Source organism: Muntiacus reevesi, chromosome 22, assembly GCF_963930625.1.
Source record: "Muntiacus reevesi chromosome 22, mMunRee1.1, whole genome shotgun sequence".
Taxonomy (NCBI): Eukaryota; Metazoa; Chordata; class Mammalia; order Artiodactyla; family Cervidae; genus Muntiacus; species Muntiacus reevesi.
Window position 1 is genome coordinate 44,289,974 of NC_089270.1, and position 16,959 is coordinate 44,306,932.

The 16,959-nt window shown below is 43.6% G+C and overlaps 1 non-coding gene across 1 annotated transcript; it reads right to left on the bottom strand.

Moving 5' to 3' along the window:
• Positions 1 to 15,412: 15,412 nt before the first annotated feature.
• Positions 15,413 to 15,540, bottom strand: LOC136153131 (small Cajal body-specific RNA 15). Its single transcript, XR_010660365.1, has one exon. It is a non-coding gene; the product is annotated as a small Cajal body-specific RNA 15 (non-coding RNA).
• Between the last annotated feature and the right edge of the window lie 1,419 nt (positions 15,541 to 16,959).

A 16,959-nucleotide genomic window follows, 5' to 3' on the forward strand; every position in this document is an offset into this window, starting at 1 on the left:
TTGACTTCTCTCCTTCCTCTTTCTCCTCCTTCTACAAAAGAAGTGTTCATTAGCCAAACCAGTTCCCACTGTCTTTTAGTAAACCATGTTTCTTTCTTTCTACTATTTTTCTCATAATTGTCCTGTTTTAAAAAAAATATTTTTATTTTTATACAAATACTTTCCATTTACAGTTACTACAAAACATTGGCTATAATTCCCTGGGTTTTACAATGCATCCTATCTTATACTCAGTAGTCTGTGACTCCATCCCCCATATTGCCCCTCCACCCGTAACCACTGGTTTGTTCTCTGTGAGTCTGCTTCTCTTCTATGATATTTACTAGTTTGTTGTATCTTTTAGATTCCATACATAAAATATCATATAGTATTTATCGTTCTCTGTCTGACTTATTTCGCTTAGCATAATGCCCCCTAAGTCCAATCACGTTGCTGCAAATGGCAAAATTTCATTCTTTTTGTGGCTGAGTAGCATTCCCTTGTATATATATCCCACATCTTCTTTATCCACTCCTCGGTCAATGGACGCTTAGGTAGTTCCCACATCTTGGCTACTGCAAATAGTGCTTCCATGAGCACTGGAGTGTATGTATCTGTTCATAAGTTTAACCACAACCACCCCTACCCAACCACCACCTTTCATTTGTATTCCTGTGAAATCAGTGCTATATCCTCAATGCAAAGTCATTTTCATCATGAATTATCACCACCACATCACCATTGTCACCATCAGCAGCATCATCACTGATACTACAAGTGCAAACAACTTATCCTGAACCTTGACGTATCTTAGAAAACAAAATAAGCCCCAAGTTCATGATATGCTACGAATTTTCACTGACTTTTCTGTGCATAATCCAGTTTTCCAAGTCTGTGCTCTGCATTGTACCTTAATGTAAGGGCTGACTCAAACATAAAATGACTGTAAATTTAGACTCTGAGCGACCATGAGTGACTTGGAAATGGCCAAAAAAAAAAAAAAAAAAACCAAGTTTAAGGGAAAATTAATCTCTCTCTTTACTTTCAAGGAGAGAGAGATGGCTCACTAAAATGGCCCCATTCAAGAGTGACACATCTTTGGGTTAGCCTTCCTTCTCTGCCAGACCCAAAATAGAACATTTGTCAACCTCAGTGAACAATACCAATCCATCCCTGAATTGAATCCGCCAAGGAGGACCCTAGTAGGGATGTGTATGGGAAATGGTGGAGGAGACTCTTATACTTTTTAGGACCAGGCATCTTGTTGGAGCTGCTATGTGCATTTTTTACTGTTCTTTTCTTTTATTAATTTTTACTGGAGTACAGTTGCTTTACAATATTGTGTCAGTTTCTGCTGCATAACAAAGTGAATCAGTTATATGTTTACACATAGCTCCTCTTTTCTGGATTTCCTTTCCATTCGGCTTACCACAGAGCATTGAGTAGAGTTCCCTGTGCTATACAGTAGGTTTTCATTATCTATTTTATAAATAGTATCAATAGTTTATATATATTCAATCCCAATCTCTTAATTCATCCCTTTTCCCTTCCGTGTCCATACATTTGGGCTTCAGTAGTAAAGAATCTGCCTGCGAGGCAGGAGACTTGGGTTTGACCCCTGGGTCAGGGAGATCCCCTGGAGAAGGCAACTCCAGTATTCTTGCCTGGAACATCCCATGGACAGAGAAAGCTGGAGAGCTACAGTCTATGGGGTCACAAAATAGGCAGACACGATTTAGCGACTGAACAACATCCGTACATTTGTTCTCTACACCTGTGTCTCTATTTGTGCTTTGCAAATAAGATCATTTGCATCATTTTTCTAGATTCCACATATATGCATTAATGTGCAATATATTTCTCTTTCTAATTTCGTCATTTTAAGCTTATGCTTGAAGGACACTGGGGCAATTACAAGTTAGTTGACTTGCCTTAGGTCATATGGCTAGGAAGTGGAAGAGTCTGAACCTAAATTTTGTGTCTCTTAGGTCAGTGGGCTTTCTGTTGATAGTATCCAACACTTCTCTTTCATTCATAGAATGGCAGTGAAGGAGAGGGAGGTCAGAATCTATAAGGATTTGGAGAACTCTACATTTACTGCTAGCATTTGTCAGTTCTGACCCTAAACACAAGTAAAAAAGACACAATCAACCAAATTATCTTTTCTTTCTATTTTATTCACTTATCACAGATGGAGAAACTGATGTCTTAAATCCTAATGCTTCATAAGTTAATGGGAAATGAAGTCAAGGGATCTTCTCACCAGAATGTGTTTCTTTGCCTTCCTGAGTTCATTTCCTGTCCTCACTTGTGGTCACATAACTGAGTTCCGGCCAGTGGAGGGGAGCAGAAGTGATGTGTGCTGTGGTCTAGTTCACAGACTTTCGTGTGTCCTCTTCCATCCTGCTGACTCAAGGAGATGGAGACTCCTTGAGCCACTTCAGAAGCTACATGCTAAAGGCGACAAAACTGCCATCATCCTAGGTTCCTGAATAACTGAAGAGTTCCCACCCCCACCCCCCAGCTCCCCAGAGCTGGAAGCATTCTCACTATCTTGTGATCAAGAAAGAAGCTTCTGTTGTGCTGAATCATAACCTGTATGGGACTATTTATGGCTGCAGCCGTTCTCATCCTAACCAACACAAGTCTGAAGCACTCCTTCTTCCACATCCAAGCAGAGCCCAACTGCTCTGGTCTTGTTCCTGACACATGGTTTCCATATAGCCCTCAGACAGACAGTAGATGAGGAGCAGGGTGAGGAAGTAAAGGGTAGCATTTGATGACTTTGGTCTTGGATTTCTAGCAGTGATTTATTCACTGCATTTCATGGAGTAACTGCTGGTGTGCCCCATAATTAGTGGATTGGGGTTTCAGCCCCAACTATGCCACCAACCATCCATTTATTTTCTCTTCTATCCAAGGAGATAGTTGAAGAATAAGGTGTCCAAAGCCCTTTACAGTTCTATTAAGAGATGGGTCTAAATTCCAGTGCCAGAATTAAACACAGCCTGAGAAAAGAGTAGGATTTTATAGGGCTGGTATTCAGCTTGAACACTCTAGGTTGACAGTTATCCACTCATTTACTGGAACTCATGCTGGACTTGTTGGGTACTTTGAATATTATCCTTGCTTATTTCTGCCAGAAGTCAAATTTAGAAATTTCTCAAGCTCCCTACTTTAGTCGGATTATGTGAAAGGGGAATGAGTAAGGCCAGGGTGTTCCAATTTAGATCTAGAGGAATGCCAGTTCTGAGATGTTAATAGGTTTTATAAGAAAAGAAAATAGGTTCTTGGACAAATAAGTTTGGGAAGTGCTGGGTTGAACAGACAGAATCCAGCTGGACAGACATAGCGTACACCCCATCTTCACATGTTGCCATCTCAGCTCCATGCCTTGTGGCATTCAGTGCCCTTACCATTTTCCAAAAGGAATTTCAATTACATGCCACCATTTTATGATTTTATTTCACTTTTAAGCCTTTGCTGAAATTTCCTAGGGAAAAATGAAAAAGAGGGTTTGTTTCCCACACTCACAGTAAGCTACCTTAAATATCCTCCCTAGATGAACCTCTTTTCTAAGATCCCCTTTTCCTGGCACACATGGAAGTCCTCTTTTCTGTCCTTTCCTCATCAAATTCAGCTTCTTCATCATCTGGAAATTTTTGTCTTGGTCTCAAACCTCGCATACTGCATTTGATAAAGCAAAACCCCCTTGAGTCACTGGCCCCACTCTCCATAGAAGGCATTTAGGGCATCTGTTTTTTCTTAAGCAGGTTCCTTACTGACTCAGTGCCAGCCCAGCCCTTAGTAGATTATTAAAGTACTCCTTTAATTGCTTGTAGCATTTTCCCAGAGAGCAGTTACATTAAAATGCATTTTTTTTTCATTATTTGACACAAAGTTTCTTTCTGGCAGGACTTCTCAGAGCCTTGAATTCCATGACTTGTAATATCAATCTTCTGTAGGGAAGATAATACATAGTGCTTCTTAAGTTTGTTTAACTGCAAGGAATACATTTTGAAAAACCTTGGGTATAAGTTAAGCTTTCTTTGCTTTGGGCCAGGAAGAAGGGAGATGCTCCCATCCCAACGCCTGCCTTCTCATCACTGCCATAGAATCCTACTAGTTTTGGTTTTCCACCAGGGTACCCTTGTGAGATCTTTCCTGCTTCTGGTTCTCTGGACTGTTCTCTGGAGCTGGAGAGAATCCCAAGGCTGCTTGGTAGAATCCAGTGCACATTCACTCAGTTTAATCTCAAGTTTGTTTTAGGAGATATCAGTGTTATCTCCCCACTTTCTTCTTTCCTCTGTTTCAGAGGAAGACACATTCTTACCCCTTTCCAGGGCTGGCCTCGTCTGGGTTCCAGCCCCCTTCCCTCCAGGTCCCGGGGTGGTTCTTCATTTACCAATACCCCTTTGATTTTGCACCATCGGCTTCTCCTCTTCCACTCGCTTAATCATGGTCTTAATCAGCTCAGGCTATTGGCACCAAAAGCCACAGCCTGAGTGGTTTAAACAATAGACCTTTATTTCTTACAGTTCCGGAAGCTGAGAGGGCCAAGATCAAGGTGCCTGCAGATTCAGTGTCTTGTGAGAGCCCTCTCCTTGGCTTGCAGCTGGCTGTCTTCTTGCCGTGTCCTCTGGTCACGGAAAGGGAGGGAGATCTCTCCCGGGGCCCAGCCCATGACTTGGTGTTAGTTGCTCAGTTGTGTCTGAGTTTTTGCAACCACATGGACTGTCAGTCAGTGAAGTCGCTCAGTTGTGTCCGACTCTTTGCGACCCCATGGACTGTAGCCCAACAGGATGCTTTCTTTGTCCATGGAGTTCTCTAGGCAAGAACACTGAGTGGGCTGCCATTCTTTTCTCCAGGGGATCTTCCCAACCCAGGGATTGAACCCAGTTCTCTTGCATTGCAGGTGTTTTCCTTACCGATTGAGCCACCAGGGAAGTCCCATCATTTAACCACCTCCTAAAGGCCACATCTCTAAGTACTGTCATATAGGTGGTTAGGGCTTCAACACGTGAATTTGTGGGATACACAATTCAGCCCGTAGCAGTCATGGTAAATCGACTTTCTTAAACACCAGACTTTCCCTTAGAGCCATTTTTACCTGCTGCCTCTTCTTCATCTCTAGTCACCTCTCTGGCAGTGTGTCCCTGTCCCTCCTACCCCTCCCCCTTGCAGTCACCAGTGCCTTCTGAATGCCAGATCTAGTAACATCTATTAATAACGACAACTATTATTTGCATTTATTGGGCAGGTCATTGTGTTAAGTGTTTACATGTGGCATCTCATTTCAGCTTGCGTACGTACTAAGTCGCTTCAATTGTGTCCAACTCTTTGCAACTCTAGCCCACTAGTCTCTGTCCAAGGGATTTTCCAGTCAAGAATACTGGAGTGGATTGCCATGCCCTCCTTCAAGGGATCTTCCCAACCCAGGGATTGAACCTGCATCTTATGTCTCCTACATTGGCAGGTAGGTTCTTTACCACTAGCGCCACCTGGGAAACCCCTTCATCTCAGCTTCAGTTCAGTTCATTTCAGTCGCTCAGTCGTGTCCAACTTTTTGCGACCCCATGTACTGCCTCCCACCAGGCCTCCCTGTCCATCACCAACTCCCGGAGTTTACCCAAACTCATGTCCATTGAGTCAGTGATGCCATCCAACCATCTCATCCTCTGTTGTCCCCTTCCCTCCTGCCTCAATCTTTCCCAGCATCAGGGTCTTTTCAAGTGAGTCAGCTCTTCGCATCAGGTGGCCAAAGTATTGGAGTTTCAACTTCAACATCAATCCTTCCAATGATCATTCAGGACTGATCTCCTTTAGGATGGACTGGTTGGATCTCCTTGCAGTCCAAGGGACTCTCAAGAGTCTTCTCCAACACCACAGTTCAGCTTAACAGCCCTCTGAAGACAGGCTAGAAGTTCATCATGGAAGTTCACAGCTCAGAGGTCGCACAAAGATATCTGGGTAGAGAGAAGTGTTGGCTATGGTTATTATTATACTGAATTGGCTTAATCCAGTTCTTTCACTTATTATTGGATGCTCCCTGATGATGTTGGATAAGTCATGATCCCACTCCAAGTCTCAGTTTCCTCATTTGTAAAGTGGGGATCATAATAATGACCCATCTCAGAAGGATGCTGTGAGTAACAGAAGCAGTTTTTTAAACCTTTTTTTGTTTGTTTAGCTGCACCAGGTCTTAGTTGCAGTGTGCGGGATCTTGAGTTGCGACTTGCAAACTCTTAGCTTGCGCCTTGCTGGATCTAGTTCCCTGAAGAGAGATTGAACCCAGGCTCTCGGAATTGGGAGTGTGGAGTCTTAGCCACTGGACTACCAGGGAATTTTCCAAAAGCAGTTTTAATATGTGAAGCATCCACAGAGGGTCTAGCACACAGTAGGTGCTCAAAAAATATTGCTTCCCCAGACCCACTTTATTTGCAATATCCATCTGCATTCATAGTAATACAACATCATCTGCTCACCATTTAAAGGACACAAGCTTTGAACCACAGTGAAAGGGGAATCTCAGGGCGTGAATTGAATGTCATCACGCCGTAGTTAAGCAGTTTTGTGTTTTTCAGTCTGGCCTCCTGAAAGCATTGCTCAGTTTCCTGCAATCCTGAAACAGATGGACATTGCTCTTTCTATAATATAGGTATTTTGATTTATTCTCACCCTTTTCTGACCTCATTTCCCTCTTCTGGTATAAACTGGAAGCAATTTCTTTTAAGCTTTGTGCATTCCTAAAGAAGTGAGGTGTTTTTTTTTTCCCCCGAAGTGGTTCCTGATAGCAACACTGACCACAGGTGTGTGTGTATATATATATATCCCAGGACAGCGCAGGTCCCTGGATCCTGACTATACAAGTTCCCTGAGGAAGCCAAGCCTTTCCATTACTCCAAATATTCTTAGTCTTCCTCACTTTGAGATTTTTTTGTTTTTTGGTTTTTTTGCATTTGCTGACCTATCTTCCTTTCACAGGTTATCAGATGTCCCTACAGCCCTTCCCTAGGCCAGGCCCTCATGTCTGATCATAGGTGAAATGTCTTTGATTACTTTGGCCTTGTGTTCAAATCCCACTGGAGTTCCAAATCTGGTCTTCTGAGGTGTTTTGTCTAGAAAGCACAATATTCTAAATTTGTTTTACTTGCTAATATTTGAAATGTGCAAATTTCACATAAAGTTACACACCTTGGGATGCTGAGTCCTTGTGCAGTAAAATCAACAGTTGGCCAGAATAGGTGCCCACTCTCTACACCATCCCTTTCTCTCCTTGCTGTTTCCTACCTTGGGGAACAAGGTCTCATGTGATTAAGCCACTGTCTTTGGTAGGCTTTTGAATCTACAACCCCTATTCTGGCCCCTACTCAGGTCAAAGAGTTTTAAACCAGGGTGTATTTGTAAGCCCTGCACAAAAGGAACCCACAGTCATGTTCTCATGCTCCTCTCTACCCTAACACACCTTCCCTGGCTCCCTTCTTGGCTCTCTGCAGGCCCTTCGCCTTCTGCAAGTTCCAGGTCACCCTCCTAGCCCCATCCACCTGCCATAGCCATGTGGTTGACCATGGTTCTAATCACCTCAGAGGTCCAGAAATGTTGTCTCATCTTAATACTGAATCTTTTTAGTCCTTACCATTAGTTAGCAAAACCAAGGGGCTTTGAAGACACTTTGGGTCTAGAAACACTCATAAAGGACATTAAATGTCCAGATTAGGATTTCAATTCTTTTTTATTTATTTGAATCTTTGAGTGCAATAGCAGCTGACATCAATGACAACCAAGGTTTGGAGGAATTTAGCAGAAACGCTTGCATCCTCTCAAAGCCCAGGAAGGTCCTTAAATAGTTGACACTATACCTGTGAGAATTGGATGATGAAAAAGGCTGAGCACCAAAGAATAGATGCCTTCAAACTGTGGTGCTGGAGAGAAGAGTCCCTTGGACTGCAAGGAGAGCAAACCAGTCAATCCTAAAGGAAATCAACCCTGAATAATCATTGGAAGGACTGATACTAAAACTGAAGCTTCAATATTTTGGCCACCTGATGCAAAGAACCAACTCATTAGAAAGGACCCTGATGTTGGGAAAGATTGAAGGCAGGAGAAGGGGACGACAGAGGATGAAATGGTTGGATGGCATCATCTATTCAATGGACATGAGTATGAGCAGACTCTGGGAGGTGGTGAAGGTCAGGGAGGCCTGGTGTGCTGCAGTCCATGGGGTCGCCAAGAGTTGGACATGACTGAGTGACTGAACAACAACGACAAATGCTTGTGAAAATCACTCAGTCGTGTCCGACTCTTTGCGACCCCATGGCCTGGGGCCTGCCAGGCTCCTCTGTCCATGGAATTCTCCAGGCCAGAATACTGGAGTGGGTAGCCGTTCCCTTCTCCAGGGGATCTTCCCAACCCAGGGATCAAACTCAGGTCTCCCATATTGCAGGCAGATTCTTACTCTCTGAGCCACCAGGGAAGCCCCAAGACACTTTCTAGTTTTTGCTAACTCGAATTGAGCTGTGTTGTAAGGTTGGGAAGCATGGGAGGAAGGTAGCTGAGAATTCTAAAATGCTCGAAGGGACTTCAAACTTCATATAATTCAACCCTCTCAATTTATCTAGGAAAAAGCTCACCTGAGCCTTTTAGGGGTGTTTTTCCTCTAAAAGAACTTGTGCCTTAATGAACTTCAAGATCAGTCCAGGAGAATGAAGACTTTAGAAAATTCCCAGCACCCTGGCCAGCCTTTGTTGATATGCACATACTCCGGATGCACTACATGTGCGATGTTCTGGGCGTGGATGGTAGATTTGAAGGTGGGGTGTGAAGGGTGTGTCAGGGGGTGGGCAGGGAATTTAAAGATTGTAAAACAGTTTAAGCAGAGAGGCTTTATTTCTTCAATGCAGTTATAAAGGAAGAGTCTGAAAGAATGTGTTTGTATATTTAGGAATCCCTTAGGAGTAGCCTGTTTAGCTTCGGAGAAATCTCTCGTCACAAAGGCTTATTCACCTGATAGGCAGCCCCCAGCCAGAGAAACAAAAGCCAAGAGAGATCTTGCTGGTTTTCCCTAGGTAGGGAGTGTGTGCTTTCAGGTTCATAAGTTTTATGCAAATAGGATTCCTAATCTGGCCGTAAATGGCATTTTTGCTGTCATGCTCCTTGCTGGCAGTCTGGGAGTCTTGATCTCATTACACTGTGGCTACTTGAAACCATTTATTTGAACACTTCTATTGTATGGTCTTCGAAATTGCTTGCAGGCAAAACTGCTGCCGGAATAGCGATTTGCATGTTCTCATTTCTGCCTTCCACCCAGGCTTGGAGCAGGGGCCTGCTGGGGTGGCTGCTGGCTCAGGTGGGAAGCACAGATGCTGCTGCTTAGGCCGTGATGTCACCCACTGTGTGTTAGTCGCTCAGTCGTGTCTGACTCTGAGACTCTATGGACTGTAGCCCACCAGGCTCCTCTGTCCATGGGGATTCTCCAGGCAAGAATACTGGAGCAGGTTCCCATTTCCTTCTCCAGGGGATCTTTCCAACCCGGGAATCGAACCTCGGTCTCCTACATTGTAGATTCTTTACTGTCTGAGCTGCCAGGGAAGCCCCTGTCACCCACTAAACCCCCTTTTTTGGACTCGGGTTGGACAGCTCAGGAGTCCTTAGTAGCATGTTTCTCAAAAGACTCCCTAGAAAAGAGCTTGAGATGTCTTTTCTCTCGTGGACTGTCCCTTTGTCCCCTGGAAGACTCATCTTCCATCTCTCTTCTGCCAACTCCCCCTCTCCTGGCAGTCCTTCTCTGACCTCGCCTCCCCGCACCCTCCAGGCAGACCTGGGTCCTCCCCTCCCTGTTCTCCCAAACACGCACGATAAATGATGCTCAGCAGCTGTCCTTGGCCAGGCGTGGAGTCCCCCGTCAGCAATGCTTGGCCCTTATCCCTGTGGTTCATGGTCTCCTAGACGTAACAGGCTTGTAAATGGCAGAAGAGCAATCCTAGAAGAACAGTGAGAAACGCCAAAGGGTCCACAAAAGGGAGTGAGTTAGGAGAGGGAGAGAGAGTCAGGATCAGGGAGATTTGTCCAAGGCCACATAGAAACTGAGTCTCCAAGGATAGATAGACGTTTCCTAGACAGGCAAGGGGGCAAGTGCTCCAAGCGGAAGGCACAGCATTGTTCTTTCACTGTGTTTTTATTGAGCACTTGCTGTGTACCAAGCACTATTCTAGGCTTGATCTCATTGGAGCTTGCATGCTAATGGAGATAGATAATCCCAAATGAAAGAAATAAATATAGAATAGCATGTGCAAAGGCCCTGAGACATAAAACTCTGGTGCATTTGGGAAGAATTGTGGCTGGAGTGTCCTACTCAGGGAAGGTGGGAGAATGACAAGAAAGTATTTTTTTTTTTTAACTTCTCATTGAATGTACAGCTGTCATGGCTGACAACTCATAAATGCTTGCTCTGCTAACCTAAGGCTTCAGAAAACATGGAAAATCACAGCAGCTTTCTAATTTTGGAACATTTCCCTTCTCAGTTTATTTAAGCTGACTCTGGTTCTCAGTCCCAGATTCAAAGAAAGAGGATAATCTTGCTTGCACTCTTCTGTAGCCCTATTCCTAACAATTAATTCAAGATTCAGCCCCACAGGCAGAAGACAGGTGCGACCAGGAGTCTGTCTGAGTCTGGTTGTCCTGCTTTACCTTTCGTCTCTTATTTCCTGTCTCACTGGGCATCTGAGCATCTGGGATTTAATACATCAGTCTTCAGTGCTCCTGGGTTCCTATGTTCTCAGCGTGCATGCTGATCCTGACCTCTGCCTTCTAGGTTAACAGGAACAATGGGAAGATTAAAAACAGCAGAACAAGATCAGATTTGAAGATCATAGCTCCAATGGTAAAGTAGAGGAAGGACTAGGACCTGGGGGCTGAGGGATGAGGCGTGGTTATTAGGATAGAGCAAGGAGACCCCTGGAAGGACACTGAGAAATGCCCAAATGAAGACAATGGCAGCAGAACTGGCCAGAAAATGATAGACCTGAGAACTCATTGGAAGGCAAAATCAAAAGAATCTTGTGACCATCAGATGCAAGGGCTGAGAAAACAGAGAAGATGATAGGAAAATTTTTAAGTCTGGCCTTGGAAGATAGTAGGGTGACAATGTCATCAACTGGATCTGGAAATTAAGGGGAAGGGCAGGTTTGAAGGAAGAGGGCCTCAAGGAGGTCACTTTGGTCCATGTCGAGTCTGAAGCTCCTAACAGGTATTCTGTGGGAATTTGGATAGAGACAAAGGGTCAAGTGTTTCTGAGCACTTCCATGTGTCAAGCACCAGCTGGGTACCCTAAATAAGTGTTCTTGTTTAAAATTCCTCAGCCTATTTTCATACCTGAGGAGACTGCGATTCATGGATGTTGAGCAATTTACCCAAGCTCACCAGCCGGAAAGGCAAGGATGGAAAGCTCCAACCTAGTGTCATAGGATCCTGTAATTCTGGAGTTGACCCATCAGTAAGCCTACCCTAGAGATGAGCATTTGAGAGTCAACAGGACATCCATGAAAGCTGCACCTTGGAGAGTGCAGTCTGGGTATGTGCTTTTTGCACATGAGATAACAAGCTCCTCAAAGCCAAGGATCAGCTCGTGTTCTCCTCTGCACACTTGAGTAGCAGTGGATGATGCATGGATGATCCCAAGGCCTCTTCCCTGCCTGGTTCTGGCTTTGTGCCCACCCTCATCATCCAGCTGCTGTATCCTCTTAGCCGACTGTGCTTTGTTTCAGCTGAGCTGAGTGATCCCCGTTAGTATTTACCGAGCTCTTACTCGGGGAACTACGTCCCAGGCTTTGTTGCTCTTAAGGCTCTGTATCGATTTCCCTGGGCTGCCGTAACCAATTACCATCAACCTGGCTTGAAACGACAGAAAATGTACTTTTTCATAGTTCTGGAGGCCAGTAATCAGGTGTCAACAAGGCTGGTTTCTTTTGGAGCCTCTGAGAGAGGCTCCCTTCCATGCTTCTCTTCTAGTTCCTAAGTTTGGGCTTGGAAGACAGAAGGGTGACAATGTTATTAACTGGATCTGGAAATTAAGGGTAGGTTTTGAAGGGCTTCAAGGAGGTCATTTTGGGCCATGTCGAGTTTGAAGCTCCTATTGGGTATCCCGTAGGAATTTGGATAGGGAAAGACAGAGGGTCAAATGTTTCTGAACACTTCCACGTGTCAAGAACCCAGATGGGTTCCCTGAATAGTTGTTCTTATTTAAAAGCCCGAGAAGCAGATATTCCTCAGTCTATTTTATTACCTGAGGGAAAATGTACTCTCATGGTTCTGAAGGCTAGTAGTCAGGTGCATAGTGTCCACTCCTTGACTGGCAGATGCACCACTCCAATCTCTAACTTTGTCTTCACAGAGCATCTTTCTGGGTCCCTAATCTTCTTCTCCTTCCTCCTGTAGGGTTACTAGTCATTGTCTTTAGGACCTACCTTAAATCTGGATGATCTCATCTCTAGATCCTTAACATCTGCAAAGACCATTATTCCAAAAAAGACCACATTCTGAGATTTCAATGGCCATATCTTTCGGGGGCCACATTTCAACCCACTATAGGTGAATAGCAACTTTATGTTAGGAAATGCCCCCTCCTCCCTCCCTTTTATTTTGAGAAATAAAGAGAGTCAGATGTCCAGGTCCCTCTAAAGCACAAGACAGCCAGGATTCAACCCCATGCAGTCAGTCTCAGGGGCCTTGCTCTAGCCATCTTCTTCCTCCACCTCCACACATGACTCTGAATTTCTTACTGGATTTAGCAAGAGCATCCCTATCACATTTTCCCTACTGGCAAAAGTTCATTTGAAGAGTGACATTCAAGAGAGGATATCCTTCTTTTATTGTCATAAATAAGAGCTCAAGAAACTGTGTCCTTTCCAAAGAGAAGGAGAAGGCAGGGTAACCAGGTCTGGGAGAAAGGAAGTCTGAGAGGGCAGGGGGAGCTTGGGGCTGTCTGTGAATTACACCAGGTCAGCAGCCACCGATTAGGCCCACAGGTTGTGGCAGCCCTGCCTAGAATGCTCTGGCAGCCACAGACGGCCTGTGCCTAAGCTGCAAGGTGCAGGGCCTAATTTGCCAAGACATGAGATTGTCTCATCACTGGGAGCCTGTTCCCTTTTCCATTCAAGGAAATCACTGGATCTCATCAGTGACTCCTCTTCCAGCCCCTGAGGTCTTTCCCTCGTGAGGCTCCCGTGTAAGCCATGTACTAAGAGCTCCAGTGTGGAGTCTCACACAGCCAAGAGAGCAGCTCACACGTCTCCTGAGAGCTTTGATGATCCCGTCATAGCAGACGGCTGAGCAGCTCTATGCCTTTCACTCTGGACAAGGAGACGGCCCTTCCTACTGCTTCTCATCACCCATTTCCTATCCTCCGCAGCTGGAAGCTGAAAGCAATTACTCTCAACATCTAAGACTCATCATTGTATTAAACTCCTCCCTGCCCTAAGCCTGAAGTCAGCAATAATTTTAAAATCAATTTGGGGTTGAGTAGGCAATGCTAGGGGTCTGGTGAAGAGAGAAAATTTGGCATTTTCTGTCTCAGTTAACCTGCCTTATTCGTGTCATTCAGTCCCCAGCTTGTTGCATTTTCTTCCACAATTCTGGAACCTTAGGTTTAGGGCCATTCTTAAGACAAGTGTGATTATTTAGGTATATGGATTTGCGGTTCTGGAACAACTTTTAAAAATGATACATGGGGAGTGGGATTTCCCTGGTGGTCCAGTGGCTAAGACTCCTTGCCCCCAATGCCAGAGGCCAGGGTTCGATCCCTGGTCAGAAAACTAGATCCCTCATGCTGCAACTATTAATAAAAAATCCTGCATGCCGCAATGAAAATTGTAGATCCCACATGCTGCAACTAAGACCCAATGCAGCCAAATAAATAAAAATAAATACAAAAATGGTATTTGTAAATTCCCTGGTGGCTTAGTGGTTAGGACTTGGAGCTTTCACTGCTGTGATCAGGGTTCAATCTTTGGTCAGGCAACTAAGATCCCACAAGCCACGTGACGTGGCCAAAAAAACTCAAAAAACAAGAATTGTGTGTGCAGATAGTGTTTATAGTTACTATCTTTTGTGTAAGAAAGGGAGGTATTACTACATGCATGTACTTGCTTGTATTTTCAAAAAAGCAATAATGGTAGAATAAACAACCAAAGCCTGCTGGAAATGATAGTTCTCTCTCTAAAGAGAGAGAGAGAATAAAATGAAGACTATTGAGATAGAAGCTAGACTTCTTTGATTGTGACTCATTATATGACTTTGGCTTTGGAAAAATGTTGCTTTTTTTTTTTTTTTTAAATCAGACCACTGTAGCCACAATCCTTCATAACGGGCAATTAAGATAAAAGGTATCAAAATCTGTTCTTTTCTTAGCTTTACCTATATCACCGTATAAATCTTTGAGCAAGTAATTAACATAAGCTTTGGCCTCCCCACCTTAACAAAGGGGAAAGGGAATATGTAAAACCGCCATAGAATCCTGGTGTAGACTAACAAGGGTTCGGAGATTTAGAACACTCAGAACCTAAGGCACCCTTATTAGATGAGATTGCAAAGTTGGTTAGAGACTTGGGATATAAACTGACACTGGTTTCTAGTAAAACTGAATCGCCTTTTCTTTGGAGAAGTATTATGTTTAATAACTGACTTCCTGTTGATTCAAACAACAGTTTGCAAGCACTTGTACACGTCCAATAAAGTATTTCTGAAGTTTGTGCTTGGTCATCAGTCTGCTCTTTCCATGTTCCAGCACGTGTGAAAACCTCACATGGCTCACACACTGACAGCTGCCCCCAGCACGATTCACCATGATGCAGCATTCTGTAAACAACACTATGCTGGTCTCCCTCCCAGGAGGTTTAGCCATCTGGAGGCTTCCTGGATGCTCTGAAGCCTGCGCTACAGGAAAGTTGCTCTCCTCCGCTTTCCTAACCAACCTCTCCAATGTCCAATTGCTTTCCTATCAATTAAGAGTAAGAGTCTCATGGATTCGCTAAGTCTTTCTTCACCCTCACTCATCTCTGTATTTACTACTCCTATTTTCTTTCTTTTTTTTTTTTTTTTTTTTAGTGGAGTGCAGTTTATTACACCGGCGGGCCCAAGGCAGAGTCTCCTCTTAGCCAAGGGCCCCAACCAGCATTTGTGAAAATCTTTTATACCCCATGTGTACGTGTCCAAACCCACCAGCCCAAATCCCTTGAGGCTTACAAAGGAAGGGTAAGTACAATCACAATAACCCCATCATTCACGTGTTATGTGTTCAAACAGTTAATAATCAATAAGCCCGCGGCTACATTCCAACTAGTTAATAACCGATAAGCCTGTGATTACATTTCGATAGATACTGTCCGGAGGCAGGGGTTACTACTCCTATTTTCTACAGGAAGATGATACAAACTGTTATTGCTGTTGGTAGATAAGTAGGTCTTGAATTCATTTTGCACACAAGACCTGTTCTATCTACCTTTTCATTTAGGAGGCTAAAAGCAGAGTCAGCTTGACTTCAAGGACTCTTATTTTGTTAGTCTCCAGTGGAAAAATGTTTTATACTAAAAAAAAAAACCAAAACAAGAATTCCTCAAAAATTGAAAACAACTTGAAACGTATGAACTTGACTCTAAGTCAAATTAGTGGCTAATCACACCAAGTAGAGAATTACTCCAAGTTGGGTGACCAAACCTGTGACCAGGTTTTAGCATAAATCTGGGGAAACCCCATGGTCCTAGGCAAAACAAGACTGTTGATGCCCCTAACATGAGATAAAGTCTAATATTTTGACTGTACATGCCTAGTAAAATCTATTTTAAGAACAAATGAGAACCACAAAGAAATACTGCATTCAGTATACTTAGTGTTTCTAAGACTTTGTGATTTATGGAAGTGTTGTTATTCTGAAATCATTATAGTATACCTGTAGTGTAAGTGCAGTGCTGTGTAATATAAGGTAATAATATAAGGTAAATAATTCTGTTGGGTTGTTAGGAACCAGGGTTTTTAGTATGTAGGAAAAAGGATAAAATCAAAGAGGTTATATAAACCTTGTAAATATCAGCATGGACACATGATTTAATGCATGTATCTTAGCTCTACCCACTAAAAAAGCAGGAATTAATGACAGTGCCAGAGCAACAAACACCTGTAGCTCTTACAGTGCCGCCTCTAAACACCAGCTTCCTGCTAAAAGGTGTCAGTGCTTCTTAGAGAAATGGATGATTTCAGAGCCGGGCAAGAAATGTCCAAAATGAACCTGTAATATCTTACTGTCCCCAAAGCAAGAAAGCAATCAAAAACTAATAAAATCATGACAAAAAGGCATTTGATTAATCTTGAAGGGACTTTTACTGGGCTGAGATGGGAAATTTGAACATCGAAAGGAAAAAATAACTGCATGGATTAAAAACATTAAATGCATAAAAAATTATGAGTTCATCTGAAGCAAACAAACAATCAGAAACAAATTTCCTTGGTCATTCCCTAAGGCCACAAGTTAGAACTTTGAAAATAAAGGGGAAAAGTCAGGCATTTTTTCTGCTTCTCCTGTATAAATTTCATTTTAGAACATCCAAATAACTGATAAGGAAAAGTTCTTCCTTATGGAAAAATTACAGCTAATAAATTTAGGAGAAACAAATGAATTAGAAAATCATCATTTCAGTTCAGTTCAGTTCAGTCGCTCAGTCGTGTCCGACTCTTTGCGACCCCATGAATCACAGCACGCCAGGCCTCCCTGTCCATCACCAGCTCCCAGAGTTTATTCAAACTCATGCCCATTGAGTCGGTGATGCCATCCAGCCATCTCATCCTCTGTCGTCCCCTTCTCCTCCTGCCCCCAACCCCTCCCAGCATCAGGGTCTTTTCCAATGAGTCAACTCTTCGAATGAGGTGGCCAAAGTATTGGAGTTTCAGCTTCAGCATCAGTCCTTCCAATGAACACCCAGGACATATCTCCTT